This window comes from Nomascus leucogenys, chromosome 22a (genome assembly GCF_006542625.1).
Source record: "Nomascus leucogenys isolate Asia chromosome 22a, Asia_NLE_v1, whole genome shotgun sequence".
NCBI lineage: Eukaryota > Metazoa > Chordata > Mammalia > Primates > Hylobatidae > Nomascus > Nomascus leucogenys.
Genome location: NC_044402.1, coordinates 3,062,399 through 3,085,571, shown reverse-complemented (window position 1 = coordinate 3,085,571; position 23,173 = coordinate 3,062,399). Strand labels below are relative to the sequence as shown.

General features: G+C 44.0%; 1 protein-coding gene across 6 annotated transcripts in view; it reads left to right on the top strand.

Annotated features, from left to right (window-relative positions):
• Positions 1 to 23,173, top strand: part of TRAF3 (TNF receptor associated factor 3) — a 133,316-nt gene that overhangs the window by 30,126 nt on the left and 80,017 nt on the right. For 3 of the 6 annotated variants that reach the window (XM_030803941.1, XM_030803939.1, XM_030803938.1), the window contains exons 1-2: positions 18,899 to 20,792; positions 22,548 to 22,693. The exons of 1 other annotated variant lie outside the window; for it this stretch is intronic. The gene's annotated coding sequence lies outside the window, so the exon portion shown is untranslated. Of the gene's footprint in view, positions 1 to 18,898; positions 20,793 to 22,547; positions 22,694 to 23,173 lie in introns of those variants that run through there. 2 more of the 6 variants (XM_030803943.1, XM_030803940.1) reach the window with 1 other exon arrangement.

Below are 23,173 nucleotides of genomic sequence, written 5' to 3'. Positions count from 1 at the left end.
GGCAGGAGAATTGCTTGAACCCAGGAGGCAGAGGTCGCAGTGAGCCGAGATTGTGCCACTGCACTCCAGCCTGGGCAACAGAGCAAGACTCCATCTCAAAAAAAAAAAAAAAAAAAAAAAAAGAAGAACCATAGTAGTCAGGTGCTAGAGGGCTTCCAAGGCAGCCTCCAAGGGAAGGAAGTGTCTGAGAAGTTATTCAAGAGGATTTGTTGGAACAGAAAAACTTGCAAATTGGTCTAGAAGGTGCACCCTAGCTATAGACCCATTTTACAGGACATAATGTAATATTAAAGGCACATTTTCAGTATTTGGGGAAAATATATCCTCTGAGTCAAATGACCAATGGCTGTTTCTAGAAAAATTTTAGTTGTAGTTTTAATTTGATTGTCTTGAGCGTGGTGATAGATTGACTTTTTTTTTTTTTTTCTTTTTAAGACAGTCTTAACGCTGTTGACCAGGCTGCAGTGCAGTGGCACAATCTCGGCTCACTGCAGCCTCCACCTCCTGGGTTCAAGCGATTCTCCTGCCTCAGCCTCCCGAGTAGCTGGGATTACAGGTGTGCGCCATCACACCCAGCTAATATTTATTTATTTATTTATTTATTTTGAGACGGAGTCTCACTCTGTCACCCAGGCTGGAGTACAGTGGCGCGATCCTGGCTTACTGCAGCCTCCTCCTCCCAGGTTCACGCAATTCTCTTGTCTCAGCCTCCCGAGTAGCTGGGACTACAGGTGCATGCCACTACGCCCGGCTAATTTTTTGTATTTTTAGTAAAGACTGGGTTTCACTGTGTTAGCCAGGATGGTCTCAATCTCCTGACCTCGTGATCCACCTGCCTTGGCCTCTCAAAGTGCTGGTATTACAGGCATGAGCCACTGTACCTGGCCACACCCGGCTAATTTTTGTACTTTTAGTAGAGACGGGGTTTCACCAGTTGGCCAGGCTGGTCTCAAACTCCTCACCTCAGGTGATCTGCCCACTTCAGCCTCCCAAAGTGCTGAGATTACAGGCATGAGCCACCGTGCCTGGCCTAGATTGACTTTTTTAAAGCTCTGTGTCTCCTGGAAATGGAACGTATCCCAAATGAGGATTATTTTTAAGCTTTATAATAAAATCTTTCACAGCATAGACTTTTTTTTTTTTTTGAGATGGAGTCTCGCTCTGTTGCCCAGGCTGGAGGGCGGTGGCGCGATTTTGGCTCACTGCAAGCTCCGCCTCCCGAGTTCACGCCATTCTCCTGCCTCAGCCTTCCGAGTAGCTGTGACTACAGGTGCCCGCCACCACACCCGGCTAATTTTTTGTATTTATAGTAGAGACGGGGTTTCACCGTGTTAGCCAGGATGGTCTTGATCTCCTGACCTCATGATCCGCCCGCCTCGGCCTCCCAAAATGCTGGGATTACAGGCGTGAGCCACCGCACCTGGCCCACAGCGTAGACTTTTAAAGACCGTGTAGGCAAGAACAGATCTTTAAAGGGAAACCTCAGTTTGGCTTTTGAAAGTTCATCTGATTGAAATTAAACTGATGAAACGTACTTCATCCATGCATTACCAAAAAAAAGTTCTTCAGCTACTTAAGAGAAACACTTCTTATGGAAAATGCTTAAGTAGGCAATTTAAAATTCAACATATGCTACTTAAAAGATATCAATTTAAAAGATTCACAGATGAAGCATTTTTTATATTATTTACAGGTGATATGGAAGACAGAAATAGATTTCTCACCTTTAAAGAACAGGTAGTCTCCAGAGTGGGGAGGGCAGACATGCAGTCTTGTCTATGTCTTGTAGACAAGACGTAGTAGAGTAACTATTAATCGTGGTAGTAACAGAGGCAGAAACACAGAATGGGAGGATGGGACGTTGGAGCACGGCATGGGAGTAGTCACGTCGACAACAGATCGGCAAACCATAGGTCTAAGAATAGTTTTTATGTGTTTAAAGGATTGTAAAAATAAGCAAAGAAGAATATGTGACCCATGAAACATAAAATATTTACTGTGTGGCTCTTTATGGGAAACAAGTTTGCCAACTCTTGGCTTAAAGGGTCAAGAATGCTTTACCAAAAAAAACCCAAAAAACAAAAAACAACTCCCCCCGTCCCCAAACTGTAATGTTTGAGCAGGAGTTTTACAAGATAAAGAATTTTGATCTTGAGGGGATTTGGGTGAGGATGGGGCAGTGCAGTGGGAGGGAGCGTATAGATACTGTTCATCACACCCAGTGCAATCGGCTCTGGCGGGAATGTAGGGTGACCTCATTGTGTGGTGAGGACAGCGATCATGGCGCCTCTTACAAGCTGAAGCTCGGTTCTGGAGTGGTGGACCATCAGAAGCTTTTAAGTAGGAGAATGTCAATGTCATAAATTAGAGTTAATTGTGAGACATTGAAATAAGTATTCCATTTTTTTCTGAGATGTGCTCTCCTGAACTTATAAAGTAGTTCTTCAGAAGTGTTTGCAGTGTTCACAAGACACTGGCTCTGTGGTGTTTGACATGCAGATGGGCCCAGAATTCCTGACTTAAGGCTAAAGATTTATCTTGAGCTTACCATGATGTGGGCGTATCATGATTGTTTTGATCAGCAGCTGACATCTGTGAAGTCTCAGTGATCTTATAAATTGAGGAACCTGAGAGAATCAAGAGAAAGACAACAATTCTTGCTGACGTCAGTAACTGTATTTCACCTGTTAAACTTCTGCACGGAGGAGGTCAGTGTTGTCTGCTGTGTCAGCATCAGCCTACCTGGGTGTGGACTTACTCTTTGGGAGACGAAATGTAGAAAAGGTACCCCGAGTCCATTAGACATTCTGGATTCCCAGAAATAAGACATCTCTGAGGGCAGAACCTCTACAGTCACTTACATCAAGAAGGAATTCTTCCAGGAGAAAGCTCGGTAAAGGTGTCTTAACTTTGTATATATACCCAGAGAAAACACATAAAGATAAAAATAAAATAATTTTCCTCATTATCCCCACACCATTAGCATCTTGGTGTATAGTCTTTGCATCTTTTTCCGGTATGTATGCACTTAGATCATCTTGTAGGATGCCAGTCCCATGCATTATACACTTTGTATCTCACAGTGGAGTGGAGGACAGCCTGATCCTTAAGGGGATGCCGAATTGCTGCATCCCCATGATTTTTGCTGCTTTGATTCTTCTAATGAGCCCCGTTGTTGCTGTCTGTATTAGCGCCCTTCTGAGCAAACAATGGGTACCTTTTTTTTTTTTTTTTTTTCTTAAGAGAGACAGAGTCTTGCTAGGTTGCCTCAGGCTGGAGTGCAGTGGCTATTCACAGGTGCTGTCTTACTGTCCTGGATTATAGTACACTACAGCTATGTACTCCTGGGCTCAAGCAGTCTCCGCCTCAGCCTCCTGAGTAGCTGGGACAATAGGCCCGCGTCACCATGCCTGGCTCTTGACCATTCCCACAAGCCACACCTACAAGGAGCTCAAGGAGCTGTTTGCACTGTGGGCTGTTTTTGTTTTGTTTTGTTTTGTTTTTTGGTTTTTGTTTGTTTTTGTGCAGAGGTCAGATCTCTTGTCTCATAGTGCAAAGGTGATGAAGGCCTTCATTACAATCTCTCAATTTGACTCTCAGTTTGATCTGAAGTTGCTAAGATGGGCTGACATTGTGAGGAGGATACTGCTACAGCAGTAGCGTGTGTGTGTGTGTACAAACAGTGTCTCACTCTGCCACCCAGGCTGGAGTGCAGTGGTGCAGTCATAACTCACTGTAACCTTGAACTCCTGGGCTCAAGTGATCCTCCTACCTCAGCCTCCCGAGTATCTAGGACTGTAGGCTTGTGCCACCATGCCTGGCTTTTTTTTTTTTTTTTTTTTTTTTTGTACAGAGAGGGTCTTGCTGTGTTGCTGATGCTGGTCTCAAATTCCTGGCCTCAAGTGGTCTTCCTGCTTCAGCCTCCCAAAACACTGGTATTACAGGAGTGAGCCACAGCACCTGGCCTGAAACTATATATTATTGTTAACTGTAGTCATCCTACAGTGCTATAGAACACTAGAGTGTGTTCCTATCTAGCTCTCTCCCCATTTTTCCCATCCTCCTACACTTCCTAACCTCTAGGATCCTGGTTTACTTTTTACTTCTGTGAGCTTCCACATGTATTAGTGAGAACATGAGGTATTTAACTTTCTGTTCTTGGCTTATCTCACTTAATATAGTGTCCTTCAGTTCTATCCATGTTGCTGTGAATGACAGGATTTCATTCATTTTTATGGCTAAATAGTAGTCCATTTTGTGTAGATATCACATTTTCTTCATCTGTTGTTGGACACTTGGATTGATTCCCTGTTTGGCTATTGTGAATAGTGCCACAGTAAGTATGGGGTATAGATGTCTCTTTGATGTCATGATTTCCTTTCCTTTGGATAAATTCCCAGTAGTGGGATTGCTGGATCATATGGTAGTTCTATTTGTAGCTTTTGAGGAACTTCCATACTGCTCTCCATAGTGGCTGTACTAGTTTACATTCCTACCAACAGTGTGTAAGAGTTGCCTTTTCTCTGCATCCTTGACAGCATTTGTTATTATTTACTTATTTATTTATTTTTGAGGCGGAGTCTCGCTCTGTCGCCAGGTTGGAGTGCGATGGCGCGATCTCGGCTCACCACAACCTCCGCCTCCCAGGTTCAAGCAATTTTCCTGCCTCAGCCTCCTGAGTAGCTGGGATTACAGGCATGTGCCACCACGCCTGGCTAATTTTGTATTTTTAGTAGAGACGGGGTTTCTCCATGTTGATCAGGCTGGTCTCGAACTCCTGACCTAAGGTAATCCGCCCGCCTCGGCCTCCCAAAGTGCTGGGATTACAGGTTTGAGCCACTGTGTCCGGTCTGTATTTTTGATAATAGCCATTCTAACTGGGGTGAGATGATACCTCATTGTGGTTTTGTTTTGCATTTCCTTGATGATTAGTGATACTGAGCATTTTTTATATATTTGGCCATTTGTATGTCTTCTTTTGAGAAATGTCTGTTCAGATAATCCGCCTCCCCCCGGGCTTTTTTCTTTTTTCTTTTTTTTTGAGACAGAGTCTCACTCTGTCATCCAGGCTGGGGTTCAGTGGCGTGATCTTGGCTCACTGCAACCTCCACCTCCGAGGTTCAAGTGATTCTGCTGCCTTAGCCTCTCGAGTAGCTGGGACTACAGGCGCGCACCACCACGCCTGGCTAATTTTTGTGTTTTTAATAGAGATGGGAGTTTGCCATGTTGGCCAGGCTGGTCTTGAACTCCTGACCTCAGTTGATCCACCCGCCTCGACCTCCCAAAGTGCCAAGATTACAGATGTGAGCCACCCACCTGGCCAATTTGCCCATTTTTTAATTGGATTTTTTTTTTTTTGCTATTGAGATGTGTGAGTTCCTTGTGTATCAGTCCCCTGTTGGATGAATAGTTCGCAAATACCTTCTCCCATTCTGTAGGTTGTCTTTTCATTCTGTTGTTTCCTTTGTTTTGCTGAAGCTTTTTAGCTTGTTATAATCCCATTCATTTATGTTTGCTTTTGTTATCCGTGCTTTTCAGTTCTTACTCATAAAATCTTTTCCCAGACCAATGTCATGAAGCATTTCCCCTATGTTTTCTAGTAGTTTTATCATTTGGGTCTTATATTTAGGTCTTTGATTCATTTTTAGTTCATTTTTGTATAGGATGAGAGGTGGGGGTCTAGTTTCTATTTTCATTCTTCTGCATATGGATATTTAATTTTCACAGCACCGTTTGTTGAAGAGACTGTCCTTTCCCCAATGAGTGTTCTTGGCACCTTTGTCAAAAATCAGTTGGCTGTAGATATGCAGGTTAATTCCTGGGTTTTCTATTCTTTTCCATTGGTCTGTGTACCTATTTTTATAGACACATACCAGTTGTTTTATAGACCAGTACCATGTTGTTTTGCTTAGTACAGCTTTGTAGTATATTTTGAGGTTTGGTAATGTGATACCTCCAGCTCTGTTCTTTTTGCTCAGCATTGCTTTGGCTATTAGGGGTCTTTTGCGGTTTCATGCAAATTTTAGGATATTTTTTCTATTTCTGTGAAGAATGTCATTGGTATTTTCATAGAGATTGCTCTTTTAATTATCTTGATTTCTTTCTTCTATCCCCAAGACAGAGTCTCACTTTGTTACCTAGGCTGGAGTGCAGTGGCATGATCACAGCTCAATGCAGCCTTGACCTCTTGGACTTAGGTGATCCTCCTACCTCAGCCTCCCGAATAGCTGGGACTACAGGCACATGCCACCACATCTGGCTAATTTTTTGTACTTTTTTTTGTAGAGACGGGGTTTTGCCATGTTGCCCAGGCTGGTCTCGAGCTGCTGAGCTCAAGCGGTCCACCTACCTCAGCCTCCCAAAGTGCTGGGATTACAGGCATAACACCACTGCGCCTGGCCTCTTTTCAATTTCTTGATGGTGTTCTTTGATGTACAAAAGTTTTTAACTTTAAATGAAGTCCAGTTTATCTACTTTTTCTTTGGCTTATTGTGCTTTTGGTGTCCTTTTCTTTTCTTTTCTTTCTTTTTTTGAGACAGAATCTCACACTGTTGGCCAGGCTGTAGTGCAGTGGCACAATTGTGGCTCACTGTAGCCTCGACCTCTAGAGCTCAAGCGATCCTACTGCCTTAGCCTCCTGAGTAGCTAGGGCTACAGGCGGTACCATTATGCCTGGTTAATTTTTTAAATTATTTTTTGTAGAGACAGAGTTTTACTATGTTGCCCGGGCTAGTCTCAAACTCCTGGGCTCAAGCAGTTCTCCCGCTTCAGCCTCCTGAAGTGTTGGGATTACAGATGTGAACCACTGTTCCTGGCTTGGAGTTATTTCTAAGAAACCATTGCCTAATCCAAGTTCGTGAAGATTTACATCTTTCTTCTAAGAATTATATAGTCTTAGTTCTTTTCTGCTGTGATCATGTGTGTATGTGTTGGTTTTTTATTTTTATTTTTTTGAGACTGGGTCTTGCTATATTGCCAGGCTGGACTGCAGTGGTTATCCATAGGCATGATCATAGTGTACTGCAGCCTTGAACGCTTGGGCTCAAGTGATCTTTCTGCCTTAGCTTCCCAGGTAGTTAGGACTACAGTGCATACCGCTGTGCCTGGCTTATCGTGTGATCTATTTTGAGTTAATTTTTGTGGTGTGAGATAGGGGTCCAGTTTCATTCTTTTACATGTGTATATTTACATTTTGTAGTTCATTTGTTGAAGGGACTATTTGTATTAGTCTATTCTCATACTGCTATAAAGAAATTCCCCAGACTGGGTAGTTTTTAAAGGAAAGAGGTTTAATTGATTCACATGTTCTACATGTCTGAGGAGGCCTCAGGAAACTTACAGTCAAGGTAGACGGGGAAGCAGGCACATCTTACATGGCAGCAGGCAAGAAGGAGCGTGTGTGAGTGCAGGAAAAACTACCATTTATAAAACCATCAGATCTTGTGATAATTCACTCACTATCATGAGAACAGCATGGGGAAACCACCACTATAATCCAATCACTTCCCTCCCTTGACACATGGGGATTACAATTCGAGATGAGATTTGGGTGGACACAGAGCCAAACCGTATTACTATTCCTTCTCCATTGCATAGTCTTGGTGCCCTTATCAAAAATGTATTTTCCATAAAAAAACAATTGACCATAAATATAAGGGCTTATTTCTGGACTCTAAATTCTATTCTAACTTTTGTATTTTTTGTAGAGATGGGGTTTTACCGTGTTGGCCAGGCTGGTCTCAAACTCCTGAGCTCAAGCAATCCACCCTCCTCAGCCTCCCAAAGTGCTACGATTACAAGCATTAGCTATCATACACCGATTGTACAGGCCGCAGGCTAGCCCCACACACCAGATTTTGAAGATTAAGTGTGGTCTAATAAAAAGGCAAAATATCCTGTTAATAATTTTTGATAATATTACATGTTGAAATGATAAAGTTTAATATTGCGTTAAATAATACACAGTAAATTTTGCTGACTTCTTTTTACTCTTTAATTGTGGCTGGTAGGAGATTTAAAATTATTTTTGTGATTCTCATATTTCTGTTGGACCAGAGATATTTTTTAATAGCAATACATTCTGTTATATGGTTGCTTATATAATGATCATATGATTGTGGCAGTTTCTTGATTCAGTTCTCTGTTGTTGGACACTTAGGTTGTTTCCAGTCTTCTCTGTTTTCCACGGTGCTGTGATGACTGACACTGTGGATGGGTAGTCATGCACTCCTGTGCCCGCTGCCAGGACAGAGCTCATAAGGAGGACCTGGGAGGCATTTGCTGCACTTCTGAATCTAGCGCATGCAGACTCTTGTGTTAGTTGTTGAATGAGTTAATGAATACTTTATTTATTTATTTATTTATTTATTTATTTTTTGAGACAGGGTCTCACTCTGTTGTCCAGGTTGGGATGCAGTAGTGCGATCACGGCTCACTACAGCCTGGACCTCCTGGGCTCAAGCAATTCTCCCACTGCAGCCTTCTGAGTAGCTGGGCCCACAGGCACACACCACCATGCCTGGCCAATATTTTGATTTTTTGTAGGGACAGGGTCTCCTTGTGTTGTCCAAGCTGGTCTCAAACTCTTGGGCTCAAGCCATCCTCCCACCTCAGCCTCCCAAAGTGCTGAGATTACAGGTGTGAGCCATTGTGCCTGGCTGAATACTTTCATTTTAACCAAAAATAAGGTTTTAAAATAAGGCTGTAAACAACTATTGATTGAGTCCCTCACAATGAGTCAGGTAGTTTCAAGGTCTGCAAATGCAGTGGTGAATGAGGCCAAATTTGGGCCCTTGAAGGTCCAGGAGGGATAACTTGGGGGAGAGGGATAGTTAACAAACCAATACATATGTCAGTTAATGCTAAATAGTTGTTTTAGGAAGGAAAACCAGACAGACTCTGGCTAGAGTCATGTGATGAGAGAACTATCCTAGGAGAGTCTCAGGGAAGGCCTTTCTGAGCAGGTAGCATTTAAGTAGGGACTGAAATAATCAAGAGGGAGGGAGCTGTGTTAAGATCTGGGAGAAGGGCGTTTTAGGCGGGAGGATCAGAGTGTACAAAGGCCTTGAAGTGGGAATACGCTTGGCATATCTGAGGAACAGCAGGGAGGACCCTGTGGGTAGAGCTTTGGTGAGAAGTGGTTGGATTTGGAATGTATCTTGAAGACGAAGCTGACCGTCTTTGCTGATGGATTGGATGTGTGGCATGTGAGGAAGGGGGTCCTTTATGATCTAAGGAATTGGATGGTGCCATTTACTGAGCCAGGCATTGCCAGAGGCAGATCAGAGAGGAAGGGGTACCAAGGGCTCAGTGTTGGACCTGTTAGGTTTGAGATGCCTTTTTGATGCTCAAGTGGAGATGTTGAGTTGGTTATTGGATATACAGGTCTGGGGGAATTACAGGGGAAGGGGTGCTAGAGATATATTTGAGAGTTACGAAAAGCTGTTTGAGCATCAAGCAGTATGGGTGAGACTTGACCACTGGATTTTGCAACTTGAAGGTCTTTGGGGACTTGGATAAGAGTGGTGTCAGGAGGCATGACAAGTGGAAGTTTTCAGGGGAGAATGGGATGTGTGTGTTAACAGCTTCTTGAAAGAGTTTTCTCTAAAGTAGAATGATGGGGGAGTGGGGGTGCTGGGGACACATTAGCACTTACCGTGCTCTGGAAGGGAGGGTGTTCAGGAGGGAGGTTGACAGAGGAGGGACTGGGATCCAGTGCCAGAGTAGAGGGTGGACCTTGCTCATGGGATCTGGAGGGAGGGCAGAGTAGACAGGCAGGCCTTCCTTTCAGCAGTGGGAGGAGGAGAAAATACCAGCTTGCCCCTTTCCAAAAGCTGAGAGTAAGGGTGACAAGGGGGAAAGGAGTATTATAGGTATGTTATGGAGTTAAATGTAAAGTTTGCATGAATTTCGAATACAAAATGTAATACTTCATATCCATTGAGTTGCTTCAAAGTGCTTATCCTCAGGGTTCTCTCTCCTGTGCCTTTGGGGGTACTTCGGTGAAAAAGTTTGAGAAGCCACTTCATTATTGTAGTGTATTGTTATGTTGTTAAATCTCACCCAAGTGAGTATTTAACCTTAAAAGAGTTTGAGATTCACTTACCCATTTTGTTATCCATAATAGAGCTTTTGCAGCTGCTCCAAATATCCCTCCATTTGTGCATCTTAATAGTTGTTTGGCAATCACCTCATTCTGCACTGGGAAGGCTGGAGAGAGGTGGGGAGCTGCGGGGTGCCTGGAGGTAGTATAGAGAGCTCGAGATTCCCATCCTTTCAGAGATGAGGTGGTGGAGGCAGGCAGGGCCTACTAGGCTTCTGAAGCAACACTCGCCAGGGACATTTTAGTGACCTTTTCCCCGTGTTCTCAAAACACTGTACAAATAACACCATTTGTCTTTAATTCTGGCAGAGTGGTTTGGGTGAGCTGGGGGTAGTGCTATTAGCCAACCTTTTACAATATTTAACATTATCAGTAGAGATTAAAAGCTGTTTGGCCTCTTTCCCATTGATCACATAGCCTGCTTTTTCTTTTTGTACAATTTTAGTATGATTAACCCTCCCACCCCCATTAAAGTTCTTCAGCCTTCTTAGTAGAAAGCTCTGTGAAGTTTGATTCACCCATGGAAGTTACTTCATGGAGTGGAAGCATTTGAGAAATCAGATCTTGCCTTTCTTCTTGTGGACAGATCAGGTGGCTGAGGCCTGGAGGGAGCTTGATTTGAGATGAGTAGTTTGTATGCCTGACTAGGTCAAGTAGCCACTTGCTTCCCTTCACACTTAATCAAATCCTAACTCTCTAACCGAAACTTTGTACTCTTTGACCAGTACCTCTCCTTTCCCCGTTCCCCCGCCCCCAGCCTCCGTAACCACTGTTCTACTCTACACTTCTTCACCTTCTACTTTCTTAGATTCCACATATAAATAAGACCATGTGGTATTCGTCACATATTTCACTTAGAGTAATGCCCTCCAGGCTCTTCTGTGGCCATGGATGATAATCATGTATATTTCAAAATTGCTAGAGTAGATCTTAAATGTTTTCATCACACGAAAAGTAACTTGGTGAGGTGATGGATAGATTAACTAGTTTGATTTAATCATTTCACAATGTATACATAGATCAAAACATCCCATTGTATCTTATAAATATATACAATTATTTTTGTCAATTAAAATTTTAAAAAATTACAAAAGGCTGAGGTGAGGTTACAGTGAGCTGTGATCATGCCACTGCACTCCAGCCTGGGTGATGGAGCAAGACTCTGTCTCTTAAAAAAAAAAAAAAAAAAGTAAATTTAAAAATTAATTAATTTTTAAAAATCCCAACTCTTCCATCACCCCAGCTCTGCATTCTTCTCCCTTCCCCCAAGACCCCCTCCCCTGCCACTGTGCTCTGCTTCCTAGAGCGGTGTGTCCCTGTCCTGCCACTCTTGCTGTGCCTGTGTCTGTCCCTGTTCCTTGGGTAGCTTCCCCGTTACTCCTCAGGGGCTTCCCTGGCCACCCTCTGCTCGGGCCCTTCCTGAGCGTTACATCAGCACCTTTCTTGCCTGCACCCACCAGCCACAGCTTGTGTTTGCCGTGTGAGCCGGAGCACTTGTTTGTCACTTCACGGTCTTCCCCTCCATGAGGGCAGGGACTGCAGTCTTGCTTTCATTCTTGCTTTCATGCAGTCTACCCAGCTGTGGGCGAGGTGTGTGCACATCGCTCAGCATGTTTGTAGAATGAACACATGTATAAACTAGACTTCGAATGCAGATTATTGTTCTCTCCTGGCCATTAAAGGTGCTTCTTCCTGCTGCCCATTTACATCTCAGGTGTTACCATCTCTGGCCAGTGCCTGCCCTGTTGTTGTCATCTAACAGTCATGGGACCACACCTTTGTGACTCTCGGGGCCAGAGGTGTTGGGAATGTGGATTTTTTGAGATTTTTAGAACAGAAATAGTGAAAGTACCATACAGTATAGGACATCCTAGGCAGCACCGTATAATCAAGCACATTAAGATTTTTGCAGCAAAGTGTATGAATATTCGCACTAAGTGGGACAGTGAGACTATGAATAGCTTCACATCAGATCAGGGCATACCGCCAAGTGAGTTATGAACATGCTTTCAGTTTTTAGAGAGCTTTTTGGATTTTCAAATTGCAGAGAAGGGATTATGGACCTGTCTTAGTGAGCATCTGCTTGTCACGCATTATGCAGCGTGCTGAAATACAAAGGAAGAAAACATCACGCCTGCCCTGCCGTGTAGGGGTGGGTGGTCACCCCGTGTGGGTGATGAGCCCATGCTGGGAGGGCACTCCTGGCAGGTCCTGGTGCTCTCGCCGTCATCTCCCCCTTTCCTTTGAGAGCGAGCTCTACGGGTGCGGTTTCAGGTGAGCCACATGGGGGGCTGGCAGAAGGGGCACTGCATTGTGACACAGGGTCAGGTGTGTCCCTCTCAGAGTGTAGGAGGTAACGGTTCTGGATCACCTGGATCCTGCCCTTGGGTCTGGCTTCCCAGGTCCAAGGAGGAAAGGGCTGACTCCAGGTGATGCTGCAGACCAGGAGCACTGCCTTCACTTCCTAACCTTCTGCACTTGGGCGCCAGGGCCCCCTCTCTGCAGTCACACACTCTGCCCTCTTAGCTGGGCCTAGAGCTTTAAACATTAACTAGATTCAACATACGTTTTTCTGACTTTTTAAATATAATGAGTATAGTTTTATTTTAATGTTTTTCAGTTGCATTTTGATGTAGGTAGGTACCTTTACATTTTAAAAATTTATTTGCTTTCTGAAATGGGATCAGCGCATATATATATATATATATATATATTTTTTTTTTTTTTTGACAGGGTCTTGCTCTGTCACCCAGGCCAGAGCACAGTGGTGCAATCACAGCGCACTGCAGCCTCAATCTCCTGGGCTCAAGTGATCCCCCACCTCAGCCTCTTGAGTAGCTGGGGTTGCAGGCACCCACCACCACACTTGGCTAAGTTTTAAAAAATTTTTTTGTAGAGACGGGGTCTCACTATGTTGACTAGGCTGGTCTTGAACTCCTCGGTTCAAGCAGATCCTCCTGGCTCAGCCTCCCAAAGTGCTGAGATTACAGGCATGAACCACCACACCCTCCTGGTATCTGCATTTTGAAAATGTTTCATTGCCAAGCCTGCAGGGAAGTCTGCCCTTTTTTATTAGAAAATGAAGAGCTAATTCTGAAATATGCCTACTAAATATGCATATCTCAAGCACTTTAAAAGAATGTAGGGTGAAATAGTCTGTTCCTGAAGCAAATACCACTGTGTGTTCATTCCGTTATTTCCGTAGTTTTTCTGTGGCCTTTGGTAAGTTGTGTAGAATGTATTAAGTCTCATCTGAAAATGTATATTAAAGATTGTTCTTTTAATTTAAAATGATTCGTCCAAGGTACTTGACTTAACGATTCAAGGTTTAATGAGCCATGACACTATTAGTAACACCATCTCAATCTTTCAGATTTTATAAAAGATATTAAAGTTTTCAGAAAGTTGAGAATGGTCTTTTGTAATGTATTTTAAGATAGTTAAGAATAGAGTTTATATAATTAAGATTAGGATTCGTATTGCAAAAACTCCCTTCAAGACACATTTTGGGGCTTTATGAGCAAGTAATCATGACAGGACAGAGTGACTTCACCCACAGTTTTGTGGTTAATATTTGCAAGTCGTTTATTTAACAAGGTTGAAAAGAGGCTTCCTGGTGTCTTTTATAATTATCCTTTTCTGGGGACCAACTTACAAAGTAAAAAATATCTGGTGGCATTATCTTTGCTTCAGATATATTATGTTTATGGAATTGGAAATGTTTGATTTCTTAGTGTGTGTGTATCAATGGATTATGTAGTTTAAAAATGTTTGCATCTGTATCGCATGTATAAACACGTCCGTTTCCAAGTGTGGCCTTTAAAATACTCAGGGTTTTGTGGCTGGGCGCAGTGGCTCATGCCTGTAATCCCAGCACTTTGGGAGCCCGAGGCAGGCAGATCATGAGGTCGGGAGTTCGAGACCAGCCTGGCCGATATGGTGAAACCCAGTCTCTACTAAAAATATAAAAATTAGCCAGATGTGGTGGCTTGTGCCTGTAATCCTACCTATTCGAGAGGCTGAGACAGAAGAATTGCTTGAACCCCGGAGGCGGAGATTGCAGTGAGCCAAGATTGCGCCAGTGCACTCTAGCCTGGGTGACAGAGTGAGACTCCATCTCAAATAAAATAAAATAAAATAAAATAAAATAAAATAAAATAAAATAAAAGGCTGAGGGTTTTTTTAAAGGTCATAATAGAAAAATTTTATGTGTTTTAATTGTTTAAATGTTTTCTTTGGGATTAAAAAAACCTGAATGTAATCTGGGAAAATGTTAAATGGATGCAACACTACAAGATTTTCCACAGAAATATGTTATTCACAGTGAAGCACAATGGGAAGGCTCCATTAGCACTTTAGATGGTATCATAACTTTGGAAAAACCATTTCACCATGCGAGTATTTACAAAAACTGAAGCCGTCCCTGTCAGGTTTTGACAGAGCTTAGCTATATAGGTAGTAAGTGACGCAGTGCCAAAACCAGTCTTAAATTACCTATGTTGTCAATATGCAGATTTTCTCTATTTAGTATTTAAGCTATGAATTTACCAATCTGAGTAACTTGAAATGCAGTATCATAAAAAGAATCAGATCTACCAAACTGAAAATGTGTGCGTATCTAAAGTAGTTTCTTTTCTTGATTTTGGTTAAGTTAACAGAAGTATCTTCACATCTGTAATTTCTGGTAACTTAATGAGAACACACTGAACTTTTGGGTCACAATAAATTTTCCCATTATGTAAAATATTTTACACACCGGTTGACTCATTGTGAATTGTGAGTCGACATGATTCTCTTCCTGCGGAAAATAGAAACACATGCTGGCCGGGCGCGGTGGCTCATGCCTGTAATCCCAGCACTTTGGGAGGCGAAGGCGGGAGGATCACCTGAGGTCAGGAGTTCGAGACCAGCCTGACCAACATGGAGAAACCCTGTCTCTACTAAAAATACAAAATTAGCCTGGCGTGGTGGCACATGCCTGTAATCCCAGCTACTGGGGAGGCTGAGGCAGGAGAATTGCTTGAACCTGGGAGGCAGAGGTTGCAGTGAGCCGAGATCACACCATTGCACTCCAGCCTAGGCAACAAGAGTGAAACTCCATTTCAAAAAAAGGAAACACATGTTATTGTAATGATGATTTGAGCCGATCACAGGATTGTGCTTATGTTACCACATTGACTAGGTGCTTTCTGTGAATTGGGTTGTTGAAGAGTTTGAGGTAGACAGATGGCGGTGGGTGGGAATGAGTTGGGAGCTTTTGTTAGATTTAGGGAATGTAGTCTTTCCACCATCATTTAGTTGTTTATTTTATGCATAGGCTTATTTTTGTTCTTGTGAGCATTATGTTGAGTTAATGTGTTTTCTTTGACCTCAAACCTTCTGAAATGTTTCTAGGTCTTAAAGATTCAGGTATTATTTATTTCATAGTAGACAGAACCAAGTAAATGAATACTTTCTTGGGGGAGAGTGTTAAGTTCCATAGCGACACCTCTCCCTCATGATTAAAAGTGCTACATTTGCACAAATATGTGATTTATATTTTACATTAAAATTAAGATCAACTTTTTTCTTGAGAAATTGTTGAACTTTTAGATTTGGGAGAGGGGGAGTTCCCACAGGAATTATGAGTTCTTTTGACTAGTGAGAAGCTTATTTAACATTTTTGGAAGGAGTACCCCAAAAGTAATGCATCTTTTGGCATAGTGGAAACTTGCAATAACGTTTTCTTGTTTTTTAATTGAGTGGGTGAGCTGCATCTCATTAAGTGGTATCTGTTGGATGTTTGGCCTTTGGCTTGATTGTGTCAGCTTTTAAAAAATAACTTTATTGAAATCGTCACATTCCATACAATTACCTATTTAAAGTGTCCATGTCTGTGGTTTTTAGTATATTCACAGTTGTGCAGCCATTGCCTACTTTGGACATTCTATGGAAATGCAGTTGACAGGATGTATTTTCTGTGTGCAGCCTCTGTCACTAAGCACCATGTTTTCATTCATGTTGTGCATGTATGCATCGGTTGTTCCTTGTTAATGTCGAATATTATTCCATTGTGTGGATGTTCCACATTTTATGTATTCGTTAGTCCATTGATAGACATTTGGGTTGTTTCTACTTTTTGGCTGTTGTGTGATAGCGCTGCTGTGAACATTCATGTGCAGGTTTTTGTGTGGACGTGTCATTTCTCTTGGGAATATACCTAGGCGTTTGTATCCGCTTTTGTTGCTTCTTTTACCTACAGTTCAGATTCCCATTTATGTTTGTACAGACACTTTGCTACTTGTAACTGGGGCTTGTTTGACCTTTGTTGCTGACCTAGCCACTTCTTGTGTCATGTTTAAAGCCCCTGAGACCCTCTGTTGCCTAGAGAAACAGGCAGAATTGCAGTCTCTTTCCTTCCTAAGACCAGATCACATCTGGTGGTCATGAAATGGTCTTATCAAATAAGTATCTGTTAGATTTTTGGTAAATAAGTATGTATCTAAGCCAAATAAATTTTCTGTGTATTTTATATTATTTTTCTTCTCTCTGCTTCCTCTTGGGGACATCCTTTGTTCTGTGGCCCCAGTGGCACCTAGAGTGAATATGAATGATTTGTCTATGTTTTCCCTTCAGGCGGAATGCTGCTTACTTGGATTTTTTCTTGTTAATTTTGGTGACTGAGTTGCCTGTTTTTGAAGTGAAAAATACCTTCAGATAGTAGGGTTGCCCTTTTAGCATTTTAAGTGTCCAAATGAGACCTATTGGGGTGTTTCCATAATTTGCATCAAATTCATGTAAATGCGCATTAATGATATTAGCTAGTCTGCCTGAGCTAAATTACTAATTTCATTACTACTATTTAATAAAGGGACAGGATTTGCCATGGTCATTCTAGTTAATGGTAAGAGCCCTGTAGGTCTCTCATCATATATCTAAGCTGAATTAAGCTTGGAAATATTACTGAGTGCCTTGTGGCTCTATTTGGTAACAGTCATGCCTTACATTTTGAGACAGCTTATACTTTCACACAGCAGGTGACTCATTGTGAATTGTGAGTAGACACGATTCTCTTCCTGCAGAAAGAGAATGCATTCAGTCAGTCAAAAATCAACATCGTGTGGTTTGTAGGATAGGTCTTACTCCTTTCTTAGACAAGGAATCTGGGATCCAGAAGGAGTGAGTGGTTGGTTAGGAGGAGTCAGTGCCAGAGGGAGGCAGCATGCCCTTTCTGCTCTGCCGACGCTGTGAGGACACCTGGCCGTGCCTTCGCCAGGAGGAGGTCATGCCAAGTCCAAAGCGTCAGGCTGCTCAGAGCCAAGCAGCTTTGCTGGAGCACCCACTGGTGCACTTGGAAAGTGATTTCTCCTGTTAAAGCCTTGCTGCCACCTCAACTGTAAACTGGAGACAGTAGGAAGCCACCTTCACAGGCCTGCGGGGACCTGGCACCTGTGCACCAAACCTTGCTGCCCTTAGTCAGATGGTCGAATTGGGAGGCAGTTGGGAGGGTCCTGTGGTGTGCTCCTTCTGGGACCTTCTGCCACCCCCTGGAGGCAGGTTGCGCCCCTGCCCATCTCTCCCCACCAGTGCACACTCCCTTCAGCCCTGGGCCAGCTGTGGGGCCCTCCTCTGTAGGCGCTGGCTGTTCCAGGAGGCACAAGAGTGTTGGTGTGGGACCTGCCCACTGCTCGAGATCCCCCAGGGAGAGCCCGCTCAGGCTAGGCATGGGTTTCTGGCCACGTGGGTCAGCGTCACAGGATGGACAGATCAGTGGGGGAAGAGTCATCCTGCAGCGCTGCCACCACTGGAGGCTGGTGAGAGTGGCGCTGCCACGGAGAACAAGCCTTGATCCCTGACTTGAAAGGCAGAGTTCTTCTGGAACTTCTGCGGGAGTGCCCAGAGTGGCACCTAAATACGTCTAGAAGCGCTTGATGAAAGTTCCTCTGAGGGTTTTAAACTGCTCGAGTGAGTCTCTCTGAAGCGCGGTGATGGCAAAAGGAAACCACCTCACGCTACCTCTTTGTGCCTTCTCTTCTCTCCTCATCTCCCATGGGCCGTAGGTATTCCCTGTCAGGAATTTACGCGGAGGCGTGTCTGCTGTGGCCGAATGTGTTCATTCATTCATATCTCACAGTAAGAGGGAGGGATGGGGGAGGAAGACTGCCGTATTTCCTTAAAAGTTTTTCTGTAACTCGAATCCCTCCCACCCCCATGAGGTAACACCATCTTTTCCAGTTGGTGTCAGTGAACTCTGTTTTGGGTGCCTACAAAAGCAGGAGGGGAGGTTAGGATGTGGCTGGAGGAGGCTGGTTCCTGGGTGTAAATCCTGGCTCTTCTGCTTGAACTGACTGTGCCTCAGCATCGTCGTCTGTCTGGTGGAGCCGCCTCACAGAGGAACAGATGAGTTGTGCGTGTGGAGCAGGTGGCTGACATGTGGTGAGTCCTGCAGGAATGTGGCAGCAGAAGGAACACGTTGAGCACCGCAGATACAACCCTGACCACCACTGCAGGGCTTCTGTGTGGGGGCAGCAGCTGCAGAGCTGCCACTTCAGGACAGCATGGGAGCTGCTGGAGGTCGGGGGAGCTCAGGGAAAGGGCCTTGCTGCCAGGGGTGGGAAGGGAGTCAGTGAAGATGTCCTGGAGGAGAAGATTCCAGAGCCTGAGATGTGAAGTAGAGTTAGGTAGCCAGAGACAAGGCAAAGAAGGGCCATTTTCGTCAGAGAACAGCATAACATTGGCAGAGGTCTGACATGTCATTTCCTGTTACTAGAACTGGGGAGTGACCAGTAGATTCTTTAATTTGTTTATTCATTCATGCAGTCCTTCACCTCACACCTGTTCAGGGTCCGGCTGGGCTCTGGACATAGGGTGGAAGAAAACCATGTGAGCACAGGCCGTGTGGACTGTCACCTCTGTCAGGGGTGCCAAGGCTGCCAGAGGACAGCTGTTACTTATGGGTGGCGGCATGGTGAGGTCGCACAACACAGAGCTGCCCTGCTGTGTCCATGCCCTGGTGCCTCCCCGTGGTCACCATGTGCTTTGGGAAAATGTAGGCCTCAGGTCCCAGACACAGGCTTCTGTCAGTGGTGGTGGCGGTGGCTGTACCTGCTCCTGGCTGCTGTGAGGGAGGGACGGGCTCCGGCCACAGACATGCAAGGTCCCCTTGCAGAGGACCTCCCACACCTGCTGAGGAATATGTACAGCCATCTGGAGGGTGTTCTGCCCTTGGCCCTCCCTGTAGTCCAGCTGAGTCCACATCCTTCAGCCCCTTTTAAATGTTCCTTTCTCACAGAACCTTGTCCTGGAGGTGCAGGTGGGCCGGGGTTCTGCCTCCTGTGCGGTGGCAGCCCTCCTCCACCATGCATGATGGTGTGTTTTCCGTTATTCTTCCTCCCAGAGCACTGGTGCCCACCCTGATGGCGGTTCCCCATGGTCAGATTGAGTATCCCTTATCTGAAATGCTTGGGACTAGAAGTGTTTCAGATTCTGATCTTTTTGGATTTTGGCATATTTGAATATGCATAATTGGATATCTTGGGGATGAGACTTAAGTGTAAACACAAAATTCTTTTCATATACACCTTATACACATAGCCTGAAGGTAATTTTATGCAATATCTTAAATATTTTGTGCATGAAACAGAGTTTTGACTGTGACCCGTCACATGAGGTCATTTGGGGAATTTTCCTCTTGTGGTGGTATGTTGGTACTCAGAAAGTTTCGGATTTTGGAGCAATTTGGATTTTTGGATTAGGGAACGCTCCATTTGAATATCCTTTTACATACAGCACGTGGTCAGTGCTCACTAAACTTAGTATTGCATGAATGAATGAAAACCAAAGGTCATTTACTAAGCGTGCTACTATTTCAGAAGCCTCTTTTTCCGAATTTGGTTATATGGTCAATGGTTTAATATTTCAAGTGCTCTGACCACATAATGGTTATTACCACACTGTGAAGGTAGCTGGGTGTTCAGTGATTGCTGCCCACAGAGGACCTGGAAGTGCTTGCTGTACTTGGTTTTCTGGAATGGAAATCATGGCTCATTCCCAGGAGCCCCTCAGCAGGGGCTTTGAGTCTGGTGCTAAGCAGCAGATGTGCAGATTCCCGCAGGGCGTACCTGAGCCCTGAGAGGGGGCGTCGTAGTGCACAGCGCACTCATTTCCGCATTCCTACCCCGCACAGCCAGTTGTCACAGCCATCCTCCAGTAAAAACCACAAACCAGTCAACCTCTAGGAAACAGGTAGGAAATCTAGAAAAAGCCTCAGGTGTTCACAGCATTTTTTAAAGATTCTTTAAAAATCTTTGTGATTGGAAAGACTGCTTCCTGTGCCAGAGAGTCTCTCTCCAGCGCTTTTGCTTCTGAGGTTGGTAGCTTTCAGAAAGACTGCAATGCAGCGGTTACCAAAGTCCTTGTTAATATGGAAACAACCCGTGGTGAAGGCTTTTGCTCCCCTTCACAACTGCTGACTGTTGCCTGCAGTCGGAAGGAGGAGATAATGAAGGTAATACTCCGGACCTGGCAGTTTAGTGATTAGAACGTACGCGATTCTGTGAATGCTGTGGCTGGCACAGGCATGTCCTGCAGCAGCTCTGTCAAGTTACTGATGCAGTGGGCTTCCTGGGAACGTGAAGCTGAAGATGTCTTTGCAGCTTGTGCACGATAATTTTGTTTTCATCTCTCTGTTCAGATGGTGGATTATAAGAAGGTAAGGGACTTTACAAATCATGCATATATGTATTTTAAATGTTTATGAATATCCCTAGTCAAGGTAAAGAATTGTGATTGAATAGACCTCTTTTGAACTTAAGAAATAAAACTTTATTTCTTGTTAATGACAGTTTTGACGTTTGAAGAGTTAGTCTTGACAAATGCCCTATATAAGTGAATTATTGAAGATGTTCTTTGAAGAGATCTGCTTTTTCTTTGATTTGCTAAACATAGTTGATTTCAGAGATGTAGATACGGATAGAATATATTTGTTTCTTTAACTTAAGCAATGACAGTTCCATTAATCTGGATGGAACTTTTCGTCTTAAAAAATCTCAACCACTGGCTGTAGATGATGAATTCTAATCTCCTTAGTTCTTATTTTGCCTTTAGAAGAGCATTTTCGGATGTGCGGAGCTCTGTGCTTATCCGTGGGGTGAGCTGGGTGCTACCTCCAGCTGCTGCTCTTCGTTTATCTTAGAGGGAGGCCAAGAGTCAGAGCTGAGATTTATTTTGCAATGAATTAGTGGCCCCAAACGGTATTGAATGCATTATGGGTGGTAATTTATATGTCCAATGCCAAGAAATATAATGTTGGGGTTACCATGGCAACTGCGTGCATTCTGAAAAGCTTGTGAATGGGTTCTGAACCTTCTGGCATTGGAAGTGAGCTTTTCCAGCTGAGGGCCTGCATTCGTGATTAGTGTAAATAAATTCAGCTTTCCATATGAAGCACATCCTTTCTCTTTGTTTACCAGAGTAGTCCATTGAGCTCAGTTCTTTCTCTGGTGACGTCTGCCTTGGTCCCTTGGTTCCTGGCAACAGAATATGGTTGAGACATAGTTTTCAACTTCAGGCTGAGGAACTAGCCTGTGTGTGTGTGTGTGTGTGTGTGTGTGTGTGTGAGATGGCCTGCCACCTCAGTCCGTGCGCTGTGTAGAATGGGGCTGGCTCATCTGTACCTCCTGAGGGCTGGCAATGCATGATGTCTCCAAAAGCACAGTCGCAGCCGCATGTGCTGGTGGGCTCCTGGCACAGGCTTCTATCCATCTGAAGGGCTTGTTTCCAGTAACCCTTGCTAGGGCTCTTCCTGGGAGGCAGCCCTGCCTGTTTCCAGCGTATCATGGGGATTGGTTTTGGGGAGGGAGGCCCAAGTTAGAAAGACCCATATTTAAAATGTCAAGCTTGTGAAAATAATAAATGAGGGCCTATTGTCTTCATTGCCAAAGGTCTGTTTGCTGTTTGTTAGAAATATATGTAGCATAGGCCGGGGATGGTGGCTCATGCCTGTAATCCCAGCACTTTGGGAGACGAAGGCAGGAGCATTGCTTGAGCCCAGGAATCTGACCAGCCTGGGCAAAATAGCGAGACCTCATCTCTACAGAAAGATAAAATAAAATAAATAAATAAATAAATAAAACTAGTTTCCCTTGTGCATTTAAAACAATGTTGACATCTTGATTGCCAGAGACTGAAATGTCTGTGTGTGATTTCAGGGGCCTGAGGTCGGAAGGTTGGAGCCTGGTGGTTGCTGCCAAGGCGGCAGCTCCTAGAGGGCCTGGCCAGACACTGGGAGAATGTTTTCATGCTCTGTAGAATTCATTCTCTTTGTTAATAAACATTGAGATTATAGAATTTAAGTGTTGAGCTTGAGGATAGACTGGCCTTCAGGCACACAGCGGGCATGTTGCTGTGGCTCACCTGTAGGCCTCAGTTAAGAATCTTTGTCTAATCCAATCCTTTTATTTTACAGATGAGGAAAATGAGGCCCAAAGAAGTGATGCCACTTGGTTAAGGTCCCAGAGCAGGTCAGAATCAGATCTAGGATCAGAAACCTGGCTCCTGGCTCCTGGCTCCCGGCTCCCTACTCTTCTAAGGATCACTGTCCTGACAGAAGAGGTTTGCTCTCAGTTAATTGTTGTTGTTGTTGTTGTTGTTTTGCTTTCCTTTTGTCAGAAAGAGGCCTGTAATAACAACAGGCATCTAATTTAGACTCTGTAATTTAGAATTTTAAAAATTCTTGTCTTCCCTTCCTCTGGTTATTTATAGAATTTCTACTCAGTGTTCTGGAGTCACCCATAGGAGGGGCAAAGGGCATGACGCTGTGTGCTGTGATGAGAGATGGGTGCATAGCTGCAAACTGGAATGTTTGGATAAATTGTGGCTTGACACCTACATTTCTGCCAGTCTGTGGTATTCTGTGTTCTTACAGAGAAGCTGCAGTGCCCAGCAGTTACCCAGGGGTGAATCTGAATCACCACCTATTAAATCAAGGTCATGATACTGTATTTACTAAGGCAGGACAACATAGTAATTTAGGCTCAACTTACAAGTTGCAACTTACTATGAGTAATAAGAGGTTTGGCTTACAAGGGTTGA